The 18,809-nt window shown below is 36.7% G+C and overlaps 1 protein-coding gene across 13 annotated transcripts in view; it reads left to right on the top strand.

Moving 5' to 3' along the window:
* Positions 1–18,809, top strand: part of ZBTB20 (zinc finger and BTB domain containing 20) — an 894,540-nt gene that overhangs the window by 615,302 nt on the left and 260,429 nt on the right. For 8 of the 13 annotated variants that reach the window (XM_066240865.1, XM_066240863.1, XM_066240875.1 and 5 more), the window contains one exon: positions 4,069–4,168. The exons of the other annotated variants lie outside the window; for them this stretch is intronic. The gene's annotated coding sequence lies outside the window, so the exon portion shown is untranslated. The remainder of the gene's footprint in view (positions 1–4,068; positions 4,169–18,809) is intronic. 13 annotated transcript variants of the gene reach the window in all.

Genomic DNA, 18,809 nt, shown 5'->3' with positions numbered 1-18,809 from the left:
ATCACGCAAGTGATCTCAGCTGAAGAATGCAACGTGACTATCTTAAATTCTTGATTCAAAACCTGCCAGAGTCTCCATTTACTATGAAAAAGTCACCTAAAGATGTTAGTCCCAAGTGTTAATTTTATATTACCATATTTTTCGCTCCATAAGATGCACCTGACCATAAGACACACCTAAGGTTTTAAGGAGGAAAATAAGAAAAAAAAATATGCTGAACCAAATGATGTGTTAAAATATTTAATAAAATACTGTATTTTTCACTCCATAAGATGCATGGGCATTTCCCCCTCCACTTTTGGAGGAAAAAGTGCCTTTTATGGAGTGAAAAATATGCTATATTACTGGTGTGTGTGTGTGTGAGAGAGAGAGAGAGAGAGAGACAGAGACAGACAGACAGAGAGAGGAACAGATAGGGACAGACAGACAGGAAGGGAGAGAGATGAGAAGCATCAATTCTTCATTGAAGCACGTTAGTTGTTCATTGACTGCTTTCTCATATGTGCCTTGACCAGGAGGGTACTGCAGACTGAGTGACCCCTTGCTCAAGCCAATGACCTTGGGTCCAAGCTGGTGAGCTGTACTCAAACCAGATGAGCCTGCACTCAAGACGGCGACCCCGGGGTTTCAAACCTGGGTCTTCTGCATCTCAGTCTGACACTCTATCCACTGAGCCATGCCTGGTCAGGCTATATTTTATTACTTTTACACTCACAGTGTTTTCTGGATTTGTGTTGGCCTGCTGGTTACCCACAGATTACAGGGAGAAGGCCATGTAAACTCCCTTCTCAATAGTTAGAGCAATCCTGTCACTAAAACTCTCATATATGAGATCACGTGTCAGTGTCAGTGTTGGTGACGTTTGCTTCTCAGAATCTACTCATTATAAGTGAGTTTAAATGCCTTGAAGCCTATGGCCTTGATATATGATCTCAGAGCAAAAGAGCAAGGTATTTTAAGCTGGCCACAATTTTATTGACTCTCACAAGCGTGCTTTGTAATCATTCCAATAAACTAGATGAGAAATTTCGATGCTTTAAACTCCCCAGTCCCCAGGACTCCATTTCATGATTCAGAATCCAACAAAACAACTCAAAAGTGTGCTTTTGTGTGACACCATGACCACAGGGATAAATAATTGCTTAGTAATTCTCTTGGAGGCAGAAAATTCTAAACATGGAGGAACCATTTCCTCCTAATGGGAGCCAGAAATCCTGTAAGTACTTGAAATGGTATTCACAAGTCTGAATGGTAAACAGATAAAAACAGGAGCGCACCAGTTGCACAAATGACTTGCTTGTCACAAACTTGTCATTGCAGTAATCTAACATTTCTTTCACAGAGCCCGACAGAAAGTATGGAACAAACAGACCCTGCTGACGTTTTGGCTCTGCTAAGCCTTCCTCTGAGCTAAAGCATCTGCAGCATCTTCCTGTTCTAGACCGTTTATCTGCTGAAGTTAGCTGATACTGTACATGTCAAAGAAATGTTTGACTATTGCATTAACAAGTTGATGACAAGCAAGTTGTTCTTGCAACTGAAATACTGCTGCTTTTAGCAGTCTGCCATCTTGACCTTTATCTTATTAAACAGAAGAACCCTAGCAGAGCAGAGCACAAGGGAGATATGACTATTGTTGCCCCAGGCCTGTCAGATAAACAAGAACCACCTGTCTAAGGCTTAGGTGCAATGGGCACACCAGGCGGCTGCAACAGGGTTACGGATGGGGTTTCCTAGTAAAACGTAAATGTCACAAACGCACTGGACTATCTCAATGATTCCTGACATAAAGGGAGCTTAACAGAAATTCACTTCTTCCCGCACCCCCTCCTCCCCACATTCATGTGTCCACACATAGGTCTGTGTGTACTTTATAAAATGTTAAAAACTGGAAACATTAATGAAAATCATATACCAGCTTTCCACAGTTTTGCCAGTTCTTGGAGTTCCTCCTATCAGTAGCCTCTCCTCACCTCCTCCACATTCAGCATAACATCTGGAACTATCTAACCTTAATCAGAACCATGCTCTTATCCCTGAAAAGTTAGGTATGCCGATTAGTCTCCTCACAGAAGCCTCCGAGAGCCCTAAGATGCCACCAGGTCAGCTCCAGCCTGGGCTGCCAGCAGGGAGTGCTCATACACTGCACCTTCTGTCCCCTGTGTTTCTGTTGAAGGAGCCGTCCTCCCCTGAGGGCCTCACGCCTGGTGTCTCCAGAGTGTGCAGACTGGTGGGTCTTAGGTTTATCAGCACACAGAGCAATCTGGAGCCGGTAACAGGAGCCTTGCCTGTTGCTTGAGTATTCTGCCTCTGCTGCTGCCATAGGCATATCAGACCTTGGAACAATGGGGCATTCGCCCTGAGACTTTGGCCTTTTCATAAAACTGAGCTCTCTTATTCACCAAGGTGTCAGGTGCCCTGTATTCTGTTTTAGACTCTTCGTTAAGGGTACGTTGATACTGTCTCATCCGGTTTGAATATTGACGGGAAACACTTGCATTCTCAGACATTTTCTGGCTGGTGCCCGAGGTGCCTTCATTTTTTTTAAAGTCTTAATGTAAAAATGATTATCATTGTGTAGACATGAGAACCCAAACTTTTTGCCAAAGTAATGTTAGGGCTTAACTTTCTTTTGTGTTTGGCAAATTGACTATGGGACTGTCTCCGAGATAAAATGTTTGCTCCAGTCCCAAATATCTCATGCTGTAATCTATACCCCAGCTTTGTTACCTCAGAAGACAGGTGGGAAGGGTGTGAGAAGGTCCTACATTTTACATAGTTAAGTATATTGTCCCTGAAAAAAGGAAGTAAAAGTAGTTTGATGCAGCACTTACATTTCTGTAAAAGAAAACATAGAAACAAATGATTTGAATTTTAAATGGAGTTTTAGTGACTTTTTTTCTTTTGGAAGTTCCTAATAGGATTTCTGTAATTTTGTGTTTTATTTTTTAGTAGAACTTAAATGGCAAAGAAATGATGTACTATTTTTGATTTAGGAAAAAAAAAAATCCTTTTTTTTATGGGAACTCTCTTCTTAAGTACACATAGGGAATAGATAATGCAAAATAAAATGTTCTCTGTACTTAGAGGGGTAGCCAATTAGTGTATGTGTGTAAGTTTTTCAGTATATATTTACTTACCTGAGTTGTTTATGTGTTTCTTTTTTTTTTTTTTTTAAGAAAGGAAGGGAGAAAAGAAAAATTCTTATGCTGGAATAATTTCATTAGATTTGGAGAATTTTAGGGCAAGAAAGAAGCTTGATGTTGGGACTGTAACTTTGTATCACACTCCCACTTTAGTGATGTAGATACTGATAACCAAAGACATTTAATAACATAAGCAACGATCCACACAGGATTGTGACAGTGCTGACCTAAACCAAGGCCTGACTTTCCATTCAGACAACACTGTCTCTAAAGTTACATTAAATACTGAAATTTTTCTTTTAAACAAGGACAGCCTTATTTGTATACTTTACATGGATGTGCTTAAATCTAATAGGATATTTACTTCAGAATAACTGGGGTTGTTTACTGGCTAAGCCAATTTGGGGATGTATACTTAGACAATTTAGAGAGATTTCTTACTAAGCTGTATTTTATCTGAGTGTAAGGAACTGTTATAATTTCATTCTTTTATAAAATTTCAAAGAAACACTCCATTCCCATTTAGGCACCTGAAAACATGTATTTTTAAGTGGGTCTCTTCCTTTAGTAAGTACTCATTTAAATAAGTCATATTCTAATATTCACAGAGATAAAAGACCTTTTGTTAGATTAAAAGAAATCTGTTCTTTATTCCCACTTTCAGCCATGTTTTGGATGGTTCTTGTAATTGTCAGTTTCAACAAAACACTGATTAAGTCAAAACATCAATGGTTTCATTTGTTTTGGTTCTCTTAGTTTAACATGGGATAAATAAAAAATGCATTTACCTTTTTGTAGCTATGATAATTATATACTATATTTTTCACTTATGCAAAACTTATTTTTGAGAGTTTCCTCTTTGTTTCATTTCTCCATTTTTGCATTTTCCAAACATCTGTACGGTGGCTGGTGGTGAGAGTAGCAGTGACTGGCACTTTTCCTCCACGTTTTGAGAGAAAGAGAATTGGATGGAATAAAACCTTGCTTTCCATATGGTCAACCTGAAATACTGCATTAAAAAGGTATTGTCTCTTTTTTTCTTTTCTGAAACCAGAGGTGAAACCCATGAACAGATAGCCATATTGATGCCAAACCACCTGTTGATTCACATCAGAAAAGTCTTTGGAAGTGTGTTCCTCACTTCATCAGCTGAGAAATCTAAATGGATAAATGATCTTTGTGTAGCACCATATCAACAATATATGCTGCTGGTCACTCGCTTAAGAAAGCCTAGATTTTATAGGTAGTCAAGAAATTAATTGAGTTTTGCCTTTGATGCAATAAAATGAGCACTTTGTATATTTGTCTATGAAGTGCTTATTGATTCCTGGGATGTTATAATACTGGGATGTTATCAGGGACAGTGAAGAAAAGATGACTCTAATTCTTTCTTTTACCTTGATTAATTCTAGTTAGGAAAAGCAGTAGTCTTTATCTTCTCAGTACTTTTAATGTAAACTATTTCAAACACATAAAAGTATAAAGAATAATGTGAACATGCAAGAATTTAGCACTTTAACTAAATAAATCTTAGTTATTTGAAACACTTATTTCTGGACCTATTTTATCTTTTATTTTTTCGCTATAAGTCACATACAGTGAGTACACAAATTAAGTGTATAATTTGAAGAGCTTTTATGTAAGTATACATCCATGTGACACCTTAATCCAAGATACAAAAAATTCATCATAGCGAGGAAGTGTTCCTCATGTCCCTTTGCAGGTGATATCTTCCAAAATTTTAACAAAAGGTCGAAAACAAGCGAAACTATTCTGGCCTCTGTCATCAAGAATATTATGGCTTATGTGAAATGCATTCCGTATATTATTGCTTATATGAAATGCATCCTACTATATGCAAAACTCAAATTTATTTCTTGAGTCTCTCATTGTTGGACATTATTACCAGTGTTTCCCAATCACAACCAATATGCAGTTAACATTTTAAAACATGTTTAAACACAGAGAGGAATTTCTGAACTGTAAGAAATAATCCTTTTACAACTTTATGAAGAGTTGTAAAATTTCTCTCCAAAATGGTAGTACCAATTTATATTCTCATGAGCAATCTTTGAGAGCATCTCTATATAGTTCATAACATTTGGAAATCAGCAGACTTTAAAATTTTTTGTTGGTCAGATGGGTATTAAATAACATCTCATTTAAAAGTTTTTAAATTTACAATCCCATTGGGATTTGCTCATGTGTGTTGCCTATTTGTATCTTTGCCCATTTTTCTATGGGTTTGTTTTGCTATTGTTTCTTTGGATGGCTTTTGGTTTGGGTTTTTGTTGTTGTAATATTCTAGATTTCTACCCTTCGGGCAATATAGAATACAAATGTCTTTTCTCAATTTGCAGTTTCTCTTTAAACTGTGTCTATTCTAGCATTTCTTTTTAAGAGTATCTAATTTTAATGCAGTTAAGTTTATTGGTATTTTTCTATATGATGTGTGCTTTTATGTCATTTAAAAAATCCATATGACAAGGTCATTATGAAATTTTTCTATATTTTGTTCTAACAGTTTTAATGTTTTGCTTTTCTAGATCTCTAATCTTCTTGGTATTTGTTTTGTATATGATATCTTACATGCATCCTATTTTAATTATTTTGCATGTGGATAACCTAATTAGTCTAGCACCATTTAACAAATTAGTCATCTTTTACCACTAATTTGCAATGCCATCTTTCCCCTACATCAGATCTGCTTTGAGGATAGTTATTTTATCCATTGGACTGTTTCTTTATTCTTCTAATAACACCATAGTGCATTAACTACCATAGCTTTATAACATTCTTGTTGTTGGTAACGTAAATCTCTCTACATTGTACTCTTTCAAGTTCTCTTGGCTCCGCTTGGCCTTTTTCTATTCAAGATGAATTTTAGGCTTAGTTAGCAAAGTTTGGCAAAAGTCCTTCTGAGTTTTATTTGTGATTACCTTAACTTGAGAGACTAATTGGGGGAGAATTAACAGGTTTTGCTGCACCTTAACAACTGTATTCCTCTATTTAATTAGGTCTTCCTTCATGTTCCTTAATGTTTTATAGTTCTCACCATACAGGTTTTGCTTAAGCCTATTTTATTTGATATCTTCTCATATAACTTAGATTTTGGTTCTATTTTGTATAGAATATGTTTTTTATTTCATTGTTATTGGTTTTTATTGGTTAATATTCAGCAACTTTGCTGAACTCTCTTATTAATTCTAAAGGCTAAACTGGAAATTCTCCTTGGTTTTTTACATAGACACATGTACCATCAGTAAATGGTGGCTTTTTCTCTTAAATTTTAATTCTTAAATGCTCAATTTCTTCTTCCTGTCATTTTGTATTATGAAGACCTCCTGTACAGTGTTGAATAGAAACTGATATTAGGAATATCTATTTATTTTCTTACTTTAATAAAAATGTTTTGGAAACTTGATATTTGCTTAAGAATTTTGATATTCAAAATTATTTTGTTAAGGAAGTTTTCATCATCTATTTAGAATTTGCCAGCATTTTAAAAATATTCTTTAAAATCATAAAAATATCTAATGCATTTTCTGCATTAATAAAAATTTCCCACTAATATGTTAATATTTTATATGTTACAAATACATTTCCTGCTGTTAAACATTTTTTACATTCCTAGAGAAAAATTTAATGGGTCCTGGTGTGATTTTTAATCCACTGTTGAATTTAACTAGCTGATATTGTACGTAGTATGTTGACTGAGACATTGGATTTTAATTTTCCTTTTTAAAGTGTCATTATAGAGTTTTGGTATCCTGGTAATATCAGCCTCATAAAATAAGTTGAGCAGCAGTTTTCTTATTTTTTTTAATTTCTGAAACCATTTTTATATTATTAGGATTATCTATAATATTATAAAGGTTTGGAAAAATTGGCCCTGGCCAGTTTGCTCAGTGAATAGAGCATCAGCCCGTGTGCAGAGATCCCAGGTTTGATGCCTAGTTAGGGCACGCATGAGAATAATAGTTATTATTTAATGTTTAGTTGTGCTAGGCACAGAACTTTATAGAGATAGTTTTATTAACTCCTGTCTATAATCAGTAGTTTATATCCCCATTTTATAAACTGGGAAATTGAGTCAAATAGGTTAAATAAATCTCCCCTTAAGAAACATTATAAAACTAGTAAGTGACAGAAGTAAGATTTGAAGTCAGTTTTCTCCACTATTAAAACCAGAGTCCTTGAAATATTATCCTACATTTAGATTTTGTGGAGGTTTTTTAAAACTACATTATGGTGTTTATTTTTAATACATTAACTAAATTAACTAATATTGTTGTAAAAATCTATCTCATTCTATCTCAGAAATTTTATTTAATATCTTCTGTGTATTTATACATCATTGGTATTCTCTCTCAATTGTGACTGTTTTGTTTGTTATCAATACGGTAATTTGGAAGTTTCAAAGCATAGTTTTTCTTCTAGTAATGATTGCTGTTATATTTTTAGAGGCCTATCTTAGGCCTATCTCCTTTGGTTATTATCATTAATGAAACTACAGTATATGCTATATGAAATGAGAAATTTATGGTGCTACTTCTTCAGTCTTCTCTTTCTACCCAATTTCTCACATTGTGTTATATTATCTCATCTATAGGTTATTACACATTTTTATGATACAGCTGTGGAGAAGATAATCATTTATTTGGGTAGTAGAGAGTTTCTAGCACAGAGTAGGTGCTCAGTAAATATTTGTTCTGTATGAAATCAATAGACCTGTTTTGCGCACACTTACATGTAAACAAAGAAAGGAAGCATAGATAAGATCTCTTTAGACTCTCTCTCTGCTGCTGGATGACCCACCTATTCATTCAAACCTTAGATTTTGTAAATGGTTGAATAGCCATGTGATTTAATAAATACTCTTGCTGTCAATACTTTTGTTAGGCAAATACATGCTTTGTGAACCAACCCTTTATAATCAATAGCCCCTATTCAAGTTAGTCCCATTCATGGCTATTTCCAGATTTGCCCCTTCTGCCTTTCCCTACCCCTACAAATAATAAATATATTTGGCAACTGCCATTCTCACATCAGTGACTATTGTTAAGTTTTCATTTGACAAATACCATGTGATTGTTGAATATGAAATAGTGATTAAATAGCAATAGTTGTATCATATTCAATTGCTAATAGCCCACATTCTTCCAGAACAGTTCGTGTTGTTATAACTATTTAAATAGAGGTATTATGAAGCAGTTCTTAATGTTTTATTTTTTAAAGATAGTTCTCAAAATTCCCAATTATAGTCAAAGGAATTTCTTTATAGAAGTTGCTAGGAAATTTTGATTTTTCATTAACTATCACAAGATATTACCAAGAAACTTAGTGATGATCTGAATCATTCTAGAATAAAAATTTTGATGCTTTTATTATAGTAAATCAAGCTAATAAAACAATGTAGAGTAACAAGTAAATAGCAAGATAGTATAAGTTTAGATCATTTGCTGATGTGCATATTTTATGAACACTTGAATGATATTTGATCAATTTATAAGAAGTGCAAATTATTTCTGTTCATAAGAACACTCAGAACTTCTATGTGACATGATTTTAACAGTATATTTTATATGCAACAACAGATTAAGCTGTCTTTCTAGCTGTTTCTATTCTTTAAATTGTAAAAATGATTTTTATTTTTCTTCATTTTTTTTGGTATTTTTTTTTCTGAAGTTGGAAACGGGGAGGCAGTCAGACAGACTCCCGCATGCGCCTGACCGGGATCCACCCGGCATGCCCACCAGGGGGCGATGCTCTGTCCATCTGGGGCGTTGCTCTGTTGCAACCAGAGCCATTCTAGTGCCTGAGGCAGAGGCCACAGAGCCATCCCCAGCGCCCAGGCCATCTTTGCTCCAATGGAGCCTCGGCTGCGGGAGGGGAAGAAAGAGACAGAGAGGATGGAGAGGGGGAGGGGTGGAGAAGCAGATGGGCACTTCTCCTGTGTGCCCTGGCCGGTAATCGAACCCAGGACTCCTGCACGCCAGGCAGATGCTCTACCACTGAGCCAACCGGCCAGGGCCTATTTTTCTTTATTTAAGAGACACTGAACTTGGAATTAAGAGACTTAGTTTCTAGTCCAAGTTCTGTCAGTTAGCTAGCTCTATGACCTTGGGTAATTTATTGACCTCTGAGTCAGTGTCTTTATTATAAATGTTAAGAGTTGGGCTTGATGCTCTATAAAGCCCCTTCCGGTGTGTGTGTCTGGTATTCAGCATTCTCTCTCTCTTTCTCTCTCTCTCATATAAGGCAGTTTAATTTAGCCAATAGATAAATAATTGGAGCTACTATAGGTTCTTGATCAGGACTGACATGATAAAAGCAGTATTTTCAAAAGTGCTATTAGATATCAGTCTACAGCAGCAGTTCTCAACCTGTGGGTCGTGACCCAGGCGGGGGTCAAACGACCAAAACACAGGGGTCGCCTAAAGCCATCGGAAAATACATATTTATTATATAATATACAATACAGAATGGATCAGAGTGTACGAAATCTGCAATACAGACCAGGTATGCATAATGCCATGGTTGAGAATAGGATAAGAAGAATACAAAGTATAGTGACAGTATCAGAGATAAAGTAGAAGCAAATGGTATGAATATATTGATATATAAATTTATTCAGCCTGACCTGTGGTGGCACAGTGGATAAAGCATCGACCTGGAATGCTGAGGTTGCCGGTTCAAAACCCTGGGCCTGCCCGGTCAAGGCATATATGGGAGTTGATGCTTCCTGCTCCTCCCCCTCTTTCTTTCTCTCTCTCTCTCTTCTCTAAAATGAATAAATAAAAATTAAAAAAATTATTCAAATAAAACATTTTAAAAGATTACTAAAAATCATAAAAGGAAAAATATATGTCTAGTAAACATGTGAAAAAGTGTTTCAACTTACTAGCACACAAAGACATGATTTATAAAACTAATAATTCTCAATGCTGGTGAGTGTGCAGTAAAACTGGTATTCATATGATAGAGATAATGGGGATATATGTTGACATAAAATTCTGTAAAGTAATATGGCATTATACTATCAAGAACCTTTTTAAAATATATATCATTTGGCCCAGTAATTTTACTTTTAGGAATCTATGTCTATAAAACTCAGACACAAAGATTTTTATACTAAGATATTAATCACAATGTTATTTATAAAAGTGAAAGAAGAGAAAACAATCTCAAATATTTCATCTGAAAAATTATTGTTATTATTATTATTATTGCGAGGCAGGGAGGCAGAGACAGACACCACTTGTGTCCAAACCGGGATCCACCCAGCAAGCCCCTCCCAGGTGATACTCTGCCCAGCTAGGCTGCAGCTCTGTTGTTCAATAACCAAGCTATTTTAGTGCCTGAGGCCAAGGCCATCAGCCAATCTTGGTGCCTGGGGCCATCATTGCTCAAATCACTTGAGTCACGGCTACTGAAGGGTAAGGGGGGAGGGAGAGGGGGCGCAGGGGAGGTATGAATATGCAGATCGTCACTTCTCCTTTGTGGCTTGACAGAGAACCTGGGATTTCCACATGCCAGGCCAGTGTTCTACTGCTGAGCCAACTGGCCAGGGCCAGAAAAATTATTTTAAAAATTATAGAACATTCATATATATTAAATATAATAACTATTAATTATATAATTATTAAAGATATTTTATTTTATTTTTATTATTTTTTATTGAGAGGCAGACACCCGCATGTGCCCTGACTGGGATCCACCTGTCAAGCCCACTAAGGGGCGATGATCTGCCCATCTGGGTCTGCTGCTCGGTTGCTCCAGCAGCCAAGCTATTTCAGCACCTGAGGCAGGCCATGGAGCTCTATCCTCAGTGCTTGGGGCCAACTTGCTCAAACCATTTGAGCCATGGCTGCAGGAGAGGAAGGGAGGGTGGACAGGGGAGGGGTGCAGAATCAGATCATCGCTTCTCCTGTGTGACCTGACAGGGAATCAAACCCGGGACTTCCATACTCTGGGCTAACACTCTACCGCTGAGCCAACTGGCCAGGGCATTAAAGATACAATATTTTAAATAATTTTAACTAGTAAATGCTCATGATACAAGTAATTAAAAATATCTGACCCAAAAGAATCTTATATGCCTAACATGAACCCAAATTAGAAAAATGAAGTATTTTATTATAATCACAGGAAACACAATAAAATGTGAACAATAGTTACATTCTGTATGATAGAATTAAGTGATCATTTATTTCTGTTTTTCCTAAACTTTCTAAATGTTTTGTAAAACATACTCTGAATAAAAAAATAAATAAAAATTTGAACAAACGGCAAATAATCTAATTCCAAGTTAGATAATAATTTATCTTAAGAATGCATGTCTACTATTTGTCACCTCTTAAAGGGATTCAAATGTTTTGCTTTTTCTATTTATTAAGCTCCTGAAATATCTAATATAGATAGTTTAGAAATCATATTGTATTGAATATGATGTATATTTTCTGAATCATATCATATTGTTTCTATTGCCCACTATTTTCCAGAGTCTTTTATTTTTATTTTTTGGATTCCTGTACATTTGCTTTAGGTTGTCAGCCTTTGATGTTCTAGAAACTCATTTTCCTTAGTCCATCACTCAGTTCTGACATTAACAGACTCAAACCTCATTTACATGTACAGATTATCACAAGCGAAGACATCTAGATCACACTTTGTTTTCAATTGTTTTTTTACTTCTAAATTTCTCATTGTGTAAAAAATTCATAATCTAATAATAGAATTTAGAGTCATGGAAACATGGAAACAAAGTAAAGGATACAGCCAGTGTCATTATTGAATCACTTTTATTGGGTAGAATGAACTACTTATAAAATTTATCAGCTGTCCATCTTGAGAATAGGATCTCAGCTGCTCTGTGCAAGAACAAATAAACGTAACAACTTACTTGGCTCTGTACCCAAAATTTAGCCAAAATGAAGTGCACTTGGATGCCAGAAAGAATGAACCAGATAAAGTTTTATCAGCTCAAAATATACAATTAAGTTATTCTGCCATTTTTTAATAAAATTGTATAAGTAAAAATGTTATGTTTTTTTAAAAGTCTAAATTCCTTATACTAGCCCATGGCTAAATGCTAGAGTAACTAAAAATGTGCAGATCACACCCTCTGTTTCTTCTTCTGCCAGGAGAATGAACCAGGCTCTCTCCAGCTCAGGTCTCCCCTGACTAAAAATTAACCCAGAACCACTTGTACACAAGCTCATCTCTTTCTCAGAACTGGAAGTTCAGTGAAGGCAGAGGCTGTGTCCTACTTGTCTTTGTTACCTCAAGTCTGGCAAAGTGCATGATTGTCAGATGACCCAATGAAAGAGAAGCAGTTTAATTTAGATGATTTTAGTAACTATAAAAATAATCTAAGGAAAAAGTTACTTGAATACAAATGCTCACACCCTATGTATTATTATATAACCAATTTTACTAGCATTTAGGCAAGTTCTTTTACATGATTCTATTAACAGGTCATGAACAGCTTTGGGAGTAAACATCTTTTAATAACATATTTTCCTGCAAGGCTATGAGTAAAGCTATGTAGTTGTTAAGAGCTCTTGCTCTTGCAATGATTAGTGTGACACCCATAAGTTACTAAATCTCTCTGAATCTCAATTTCCTCATCTGAAATATGGGAATAGTAATAAATTTACCTCGTCGTCCTTGCTGTGGGGATTAGATGAGCTCTTACATATTAAGTAGCATCATGTCTAAGCCCTTGGGCTAGTATTACTAGAATCAGTGCCTCCCATGAAAGCTGCTATATTTGTACATGCATCTTGACAGCTAGGACAGAGGGTGCAGGTATACCAGCAGGGGCTCTCAGTGTATATAGAGTTAGACAGCTTAAGTGCATAAACCAGTGCCTTTCAGGCTTCATGGGATAATAATTGCTTGGGAAGCTTGTTTAAAATGTAGTTAAGTTTCACCTCCAGAGATACTCATTCCATTGATTTGCTCTGGAGTGAGACCCTGAAATATGTCTTTTCACATGCTTCTTATGTGGTTCTGGTTGTAGCTTCTCCCAGACCAAGCTCTTAGTAACCCTGGAATCATGACTCCATCCCAGCCTTGATTGCAAATCACCTTCAGCCCCATGGCATCATTCCCGGGACTTGCCCTGTCACTATTGCTGGTGTGACTGCCCCCAGCCCTTGTCCTACCCTACGGAAAGCAGAAAAGAATGGGGGAGACAGTGTCAATTGGGAAAACTTGAGTAACTACCGTAAGTTATCTGTTATTTTATATTATTTTTACTAATGATCTTCTGTATTCATCCAGAAGTGGGCTGACTTGAGAAGTAAGCTTGAACTTTAGAATAGTAGTTTTCCCCCAGTACCTGTAGAATGACTGGCTATACAGTGAGGTTTATCTCCTCTTTTTCTGTGGAATTGCTATTTGTAGAACATAGATGAATGCGCACAACTGAAGTGCAAAGTGTTAAATGCACGCTTCAATTTAGTCAATGCATTTGCACATTGAAGTAATTAGGATGTATTTAAAAGCATTCTGCTTGCAATACTTTGTTCTCCATTTCCTACAAATCAAATTAGTGAGGGCTAGATTTGATTTTGACATCATTTAAAAAATATTTTCTTTTTCTTTTTTTAATTTTCTTAGTATTATATTTTTACAAAGTTCAAAACACAACCAACTGTGACTAAATTCATAAAAACAAAACAAAAAGTCCATAGTGCAAGACAATGAAAAATAGCAGAGTAATATGCAGTAGAACAACGCAAATCATACCTTACAAATATAGTTGCAGTAACACACGTTATACATGTCCAATCAATTAATAGCAAATACTTATTCAAATAGCAAATAGCACATTCTTTTACTTTGAGAGACCCAAATGTAATTATTCATCTCTGCTCAAATAAATATGAGAAGACAGATCCACTGAGAAAAATCTTAACCATCTCCTATTTTCATTGTACTATATGTAACGCAAAGAGAGATTATAAAGGGTGTTTGTTTCCTTTGTTTGCTAACAAAGCTTTCAAGCAAGATTGCTTATTTTTCAAATAGTTATATTTGGCAGAACTGACAAATGTTTTGAAGTTGCGTGGCACGAAGACAGACCTGAGCTTATATCCCAGCTCTCCACATTATCTGTGTTATATGTAATAATTGACAAGTGATTTCACCTCTCTAAGCCTCAGTTTTCATATCTGCAAAGTGAAGGTATTAATATCAACATTGCAGAGTCATTTTCCTGACATGCAATCATGTAGTTGAGGTACCTGGAGTTTAATATGGACCCAATAAATGGAAGTTATTATTAATGCAGGAAAGAAACTTTGGATGAATAAGAACCCAAAATCCTCAGAGAAAATAAGACTAAACAAAAAAATATTCTATCTTCTCACTTTCCCATGGGCTATGTACAGGAGTCTTAGCTTTTATCATAGAATTTTATGGCATTTCACAAAAGTTATTGTTTTTTCTTTATAATCTTTTTTGCCATCCAAATTGTCCTTATTTGTTGTCCTAATTGAAGTACATATTTGAATGAGTATAATTTCCTAATATAAATTATTATATATTCTTTTGTCAAAGATAAACAGTACTTTGGACTGGACACAGATGATTTAAATCTAATTCCTCTTATTTTTCCATACAGATTTTATGGTTTTAGAAGCCTGTGTGTTTGTGCATAGAAATGAAAGGGAAATAGAATTGACAGAAAGAGTAGATTCATTTGTATTTCTTAGGAAGCTGAGATGGTGTCCTGTTCAGCTTTATCTTTAATAACTAGCCCTGTTTTCTATATAGAAAGTACTCATTCAGTGTTTGTTGAATTAAGTAAATGAGCAGAACCAAAATGCTGAGAAAATATACATTTAGCATAAAGAAGCTAGCTCAAGAGTAGTATGTGCAGATAGTAGGCAGAGAGCTTAAAACTTACTTATGGGCATCAACACCCCTTTAGTTAGGATGGTTCCCTGTGGAATAACAGCCATTTTTATTCAGAGCCTCTAATTATTAACTGGAGGAAGCACCTCAAACATAAGAGCCAACTGGCCATTAGAGAACCACAACATGACCCTTCATGTCAGAGCTGAAAGGGACCAGAAAGATTTTCTAATCCAAGGGCCTCATTTCTTAGTTGAAGGAACTGAATGACTTGCTTAAACATTTGGCGGCAAAGTTTATTGATACTCAGTCTTTGGTTCCCTGATTCTGGTCCAACTCATTCAATATTCTACCACATTGCCTTTATGTCTTCAGACTGTCCCCTTGAGGGTTCCCATATGTCCATGGTGGCCTCTCTTCCTTTGACCAAGACAGTGCAATGGAACACCCAGCAGTGCCTCCGATTAGAATCATCTCACCTATTATGTCATTTTCCATAGAGCCTAAAAGTCCACAATAAAGAGATTCTTCCATCAACTCCTAAATTCTTTTTTTACCAAAACATTACCTATATTAAATTGTTACTAACCATTCATAGTTCACCTGAATTACTTTTTGCTCCTTTTCAAGTGATTATGAGCTGGAGCTAAAAGGAATGGAGAAGAAAGAACTGTTAGAATTTGATGAGGAGAAAGTGAGGAAGAGTTCTGCCCTGGGGTGTTCCTCGGGAAAGGCCAGGCCAGTTTGGCTGTGGCAGGGGCTGGAGGGCGGGCGTCCAGAGTACCCAGCAAATAGCTCAGGATTTGAATCTTTGAGAAGGAGAGGGGAGGTTAGAAGAGGTGAAGAAATTAAAAAAAAAAAGGAATGAAAAAGAGGGGGAGAGTATTGCAGGTAGACTATAATTTAGTCTTTTGGTTTGTTATTTACTGTACAAATATTGACCGATTTATGACCTATGCAACTTATGACCATTCGACTTTACGACCACAGTCGCTAGCCATGACTGATCCGTGTCTGGCAGTGCAAACATTGCCCAGCTGGGTGTATGACAGTGCGGACCAGCTTCCGACAGGACTACCATCTCCAGGTGCACCATTTCAACTGTTATCCCAGACTCGGTACAGCAATTTGTGTTTTGTGTCTTGGATATTTTTCATCTAACCCCTCCTAAGATGTCTACCGAGAGGAAATTGTCTTTGCAAATATTAAACCAGTTTTACTGGTAATGCAGTTTTTACTTAAACCTGACAAATGTAAAAATAAGAAACAAAATGGTGTAGAGATGATACACCATTTTAATGAACAAAGAAAATGATGATATATAACAATAATGAAAGAAAATTATGATAAAATATGACTTAAAGATTTTTATAACATCATTTCACAGTGCTGTACATATAGCCCACTCAACTTATGACCAAATCGTGTTATGACCAGTCTGTCGGAACCAATCGTGGTTGTCAGTCGACCACTAGCTGTATTTGTAACTCTTGCATTCAATGAAGAAGCCTTATGTTCAGGTCATTCATATCCTGTTACAATTTATATTGCTACTATAAAGTTATGACAAGAGTTTCTTGAATCAACTATAAATGACATCCATGAAACAAGAAATAAAGCATTTGGTAGGTAAAGATCTTCTCTATTCACCTAAAGAGTGGAGGAAGTGTTGATGGGCTGTTGATGGTGAGTTAAACTGGCATACCAGGAATTTTTATAAATGGTTTTCCCATGCTCCATTGAATCTGTGGCTGAGACTTTAGTTGTATAACAGCTGTGCGTGCAAAATCTCATAATTATTCTTACTGTATTAAGCATTTTATAGCAATTTTAGCTCTAAAATGCTATGCAATAGTTTTTATGCAAGTATACCAGACATGTAAGCTGTTCCAATGAAAACATTTCCTTTCATTTAGACACATAGTTTTAGGATTCCAAACTTAGCTCTCAGCATTGACGGAAGAATCTTTAGGACAGACATCAGGGTTTTTTTGTGTGTGGGGGGGGAGAAGGGGCGAGTGAATTTTCTTACTCATGGTTTAATTCTTCAAGCAGCCTCATCAGAAAGGAAACATTGGTAAATCCTGCTACTTACTGAGCCCTAGCTCCTCCCTAGCCCGTCCTGCTGAGAAAGGCACTGGAGAGGAAGGTAGGGTGATCTCTGCATCCCTCTGGGGTATAATGACAGACAGGCAGAAGGACTTGGATTTAACCTCTCTTCAGAAAGCTGACACCTTTAGCAGTGCTGCACATGCTGCTGCTCCCTGCAGTGGCAAGTCTTGGGCCTGAGCCCAAAACTGGTGTGGAGTTTGAACCCTTGGCATTCTGGCCCAGGGCCAAGTACTATCAATGGAACCCCACTGACACCTTTAGTTATTCTTCCTAGATTAGGATAGTAATTTACTTGTCTCTGTGATTTCAAGTGTCTGGTTTTGTTTCCAGATGCCTCCCAGCTCATCTGTATTGCAGGGGTTTCAAAAGACTTTAACTCCATTGGGTCTTTCCTTAGTCATTTCCATTTGGTGCACACAGGAGGGATACACAACTAGAGAGAGGCAAGGAAGTGTGTGTGTGTGTGTGTGTGTGTGTACGTGCGCATGTGCGTGTGTGTTTGTGAGGGAGAGAGAAATGCATACAGGCATGTGGGGAGGGCTTGGTGAGACTGTGGGAATAAATGAGAGGCGTATTCACTTTCAGAATATGAGCCATTATATCAGAGCAAGTCAGGATGGAGTATAAGAGGTGATGTGTAGGACAATGTGGTGTCATTAGGTAGATTCATGTGTAAAAACCCTCCATCCAACAGTCATCTCAAACTCCCCCAAACAACTCCAAGAGATGGAGAGACCATAGAAATTTTATCCAAATGCCAGTAAGGTAACAGCACTTGGATGTTAACATGCTATGGTAGGAAAAGGCATTTATGCAGGGGTGTCATTTCATGTTTACAAGGGCCTGTCTAGCACTGTTTATTGATTTTACTACATTTCTTTCCCCAGGACCCTGTAGATAGATAATTGCTAGAAATGTCCATCATTAGTAGAGCCACAAATGCAACCATTGCACTAAGAAAAAGATGCACATAGGACCCTGCAAGCAGGCATCAAATGGAGGAAGAGTCACAAAATAACACGTGCAGCTAGCTATAACTCCAGGCAAACACACACAAAACACCCTGTGTAGCCATTGCACTGAGAAAATACACAGAGGCCCCTGTGCAGCCATCACACATCAGGAAAATACACACATGACACCCCTATGCAACCATCACACCAGGCAAAAGCACAGACATAAAATGCTAAGTCAATAGGAATGAACAGCTCATAAAAGCCTACTGGAATAGATCACATCACAGCCAGGTACATCTGTTCTCAGCACTAACCATTATCGTTAGCTTAAAATGCTTAAAATCACTGTGCATCCTCAGGTCTAGGGACAGATTATTCCAAGAAGATTCTGCTAAATAGATCTGGCAATGCAGTGAAGGGGACCTCTACTACATTAAAGTGATGCATTTTGCATCTCAAAGGCTGTCAACTGTATTTAGAGGAACTGTGTGATTGAAGAACAATGCTGTAGGATGGGTTAGCAATTTTCCCAGCCCTTCTAAATCTGGGGGTGATTTTGCCCCAACATGATGAGTTAAGTGTACAGTTGAATGGGCAGCTATTAGATTGGGAGGTGACTAATAAAAGCAGAACTGGAAACAGCTTTTTATCTGTGCTGTGTTTTAAACTGGAACTCTCAGGGGAGATGTGATATCTAGAGGTCTTAGTGAGGTCAGGCTTCAAGCCA

This window comes from Saccopteryx bilineata, chromosome 8 (assembly GCF_036850765.1).
Source record: "Saccopteryx bilineata isolate mSacBil1 chromosome 8, mSacBil1_pri_phased_curated, whole genome shotgun sequence".
In the NCBI taxonomy this organism is placed as follows: Eukaryota; Metazoa; Chordata; class Mammalia; order Chiroptera; family Emballonuridae; genus Saccopteryx; species Saccopteryx bilineata.
This window is presented reverse-complemented; position numbering and strand designations above follow the sequence as displayed.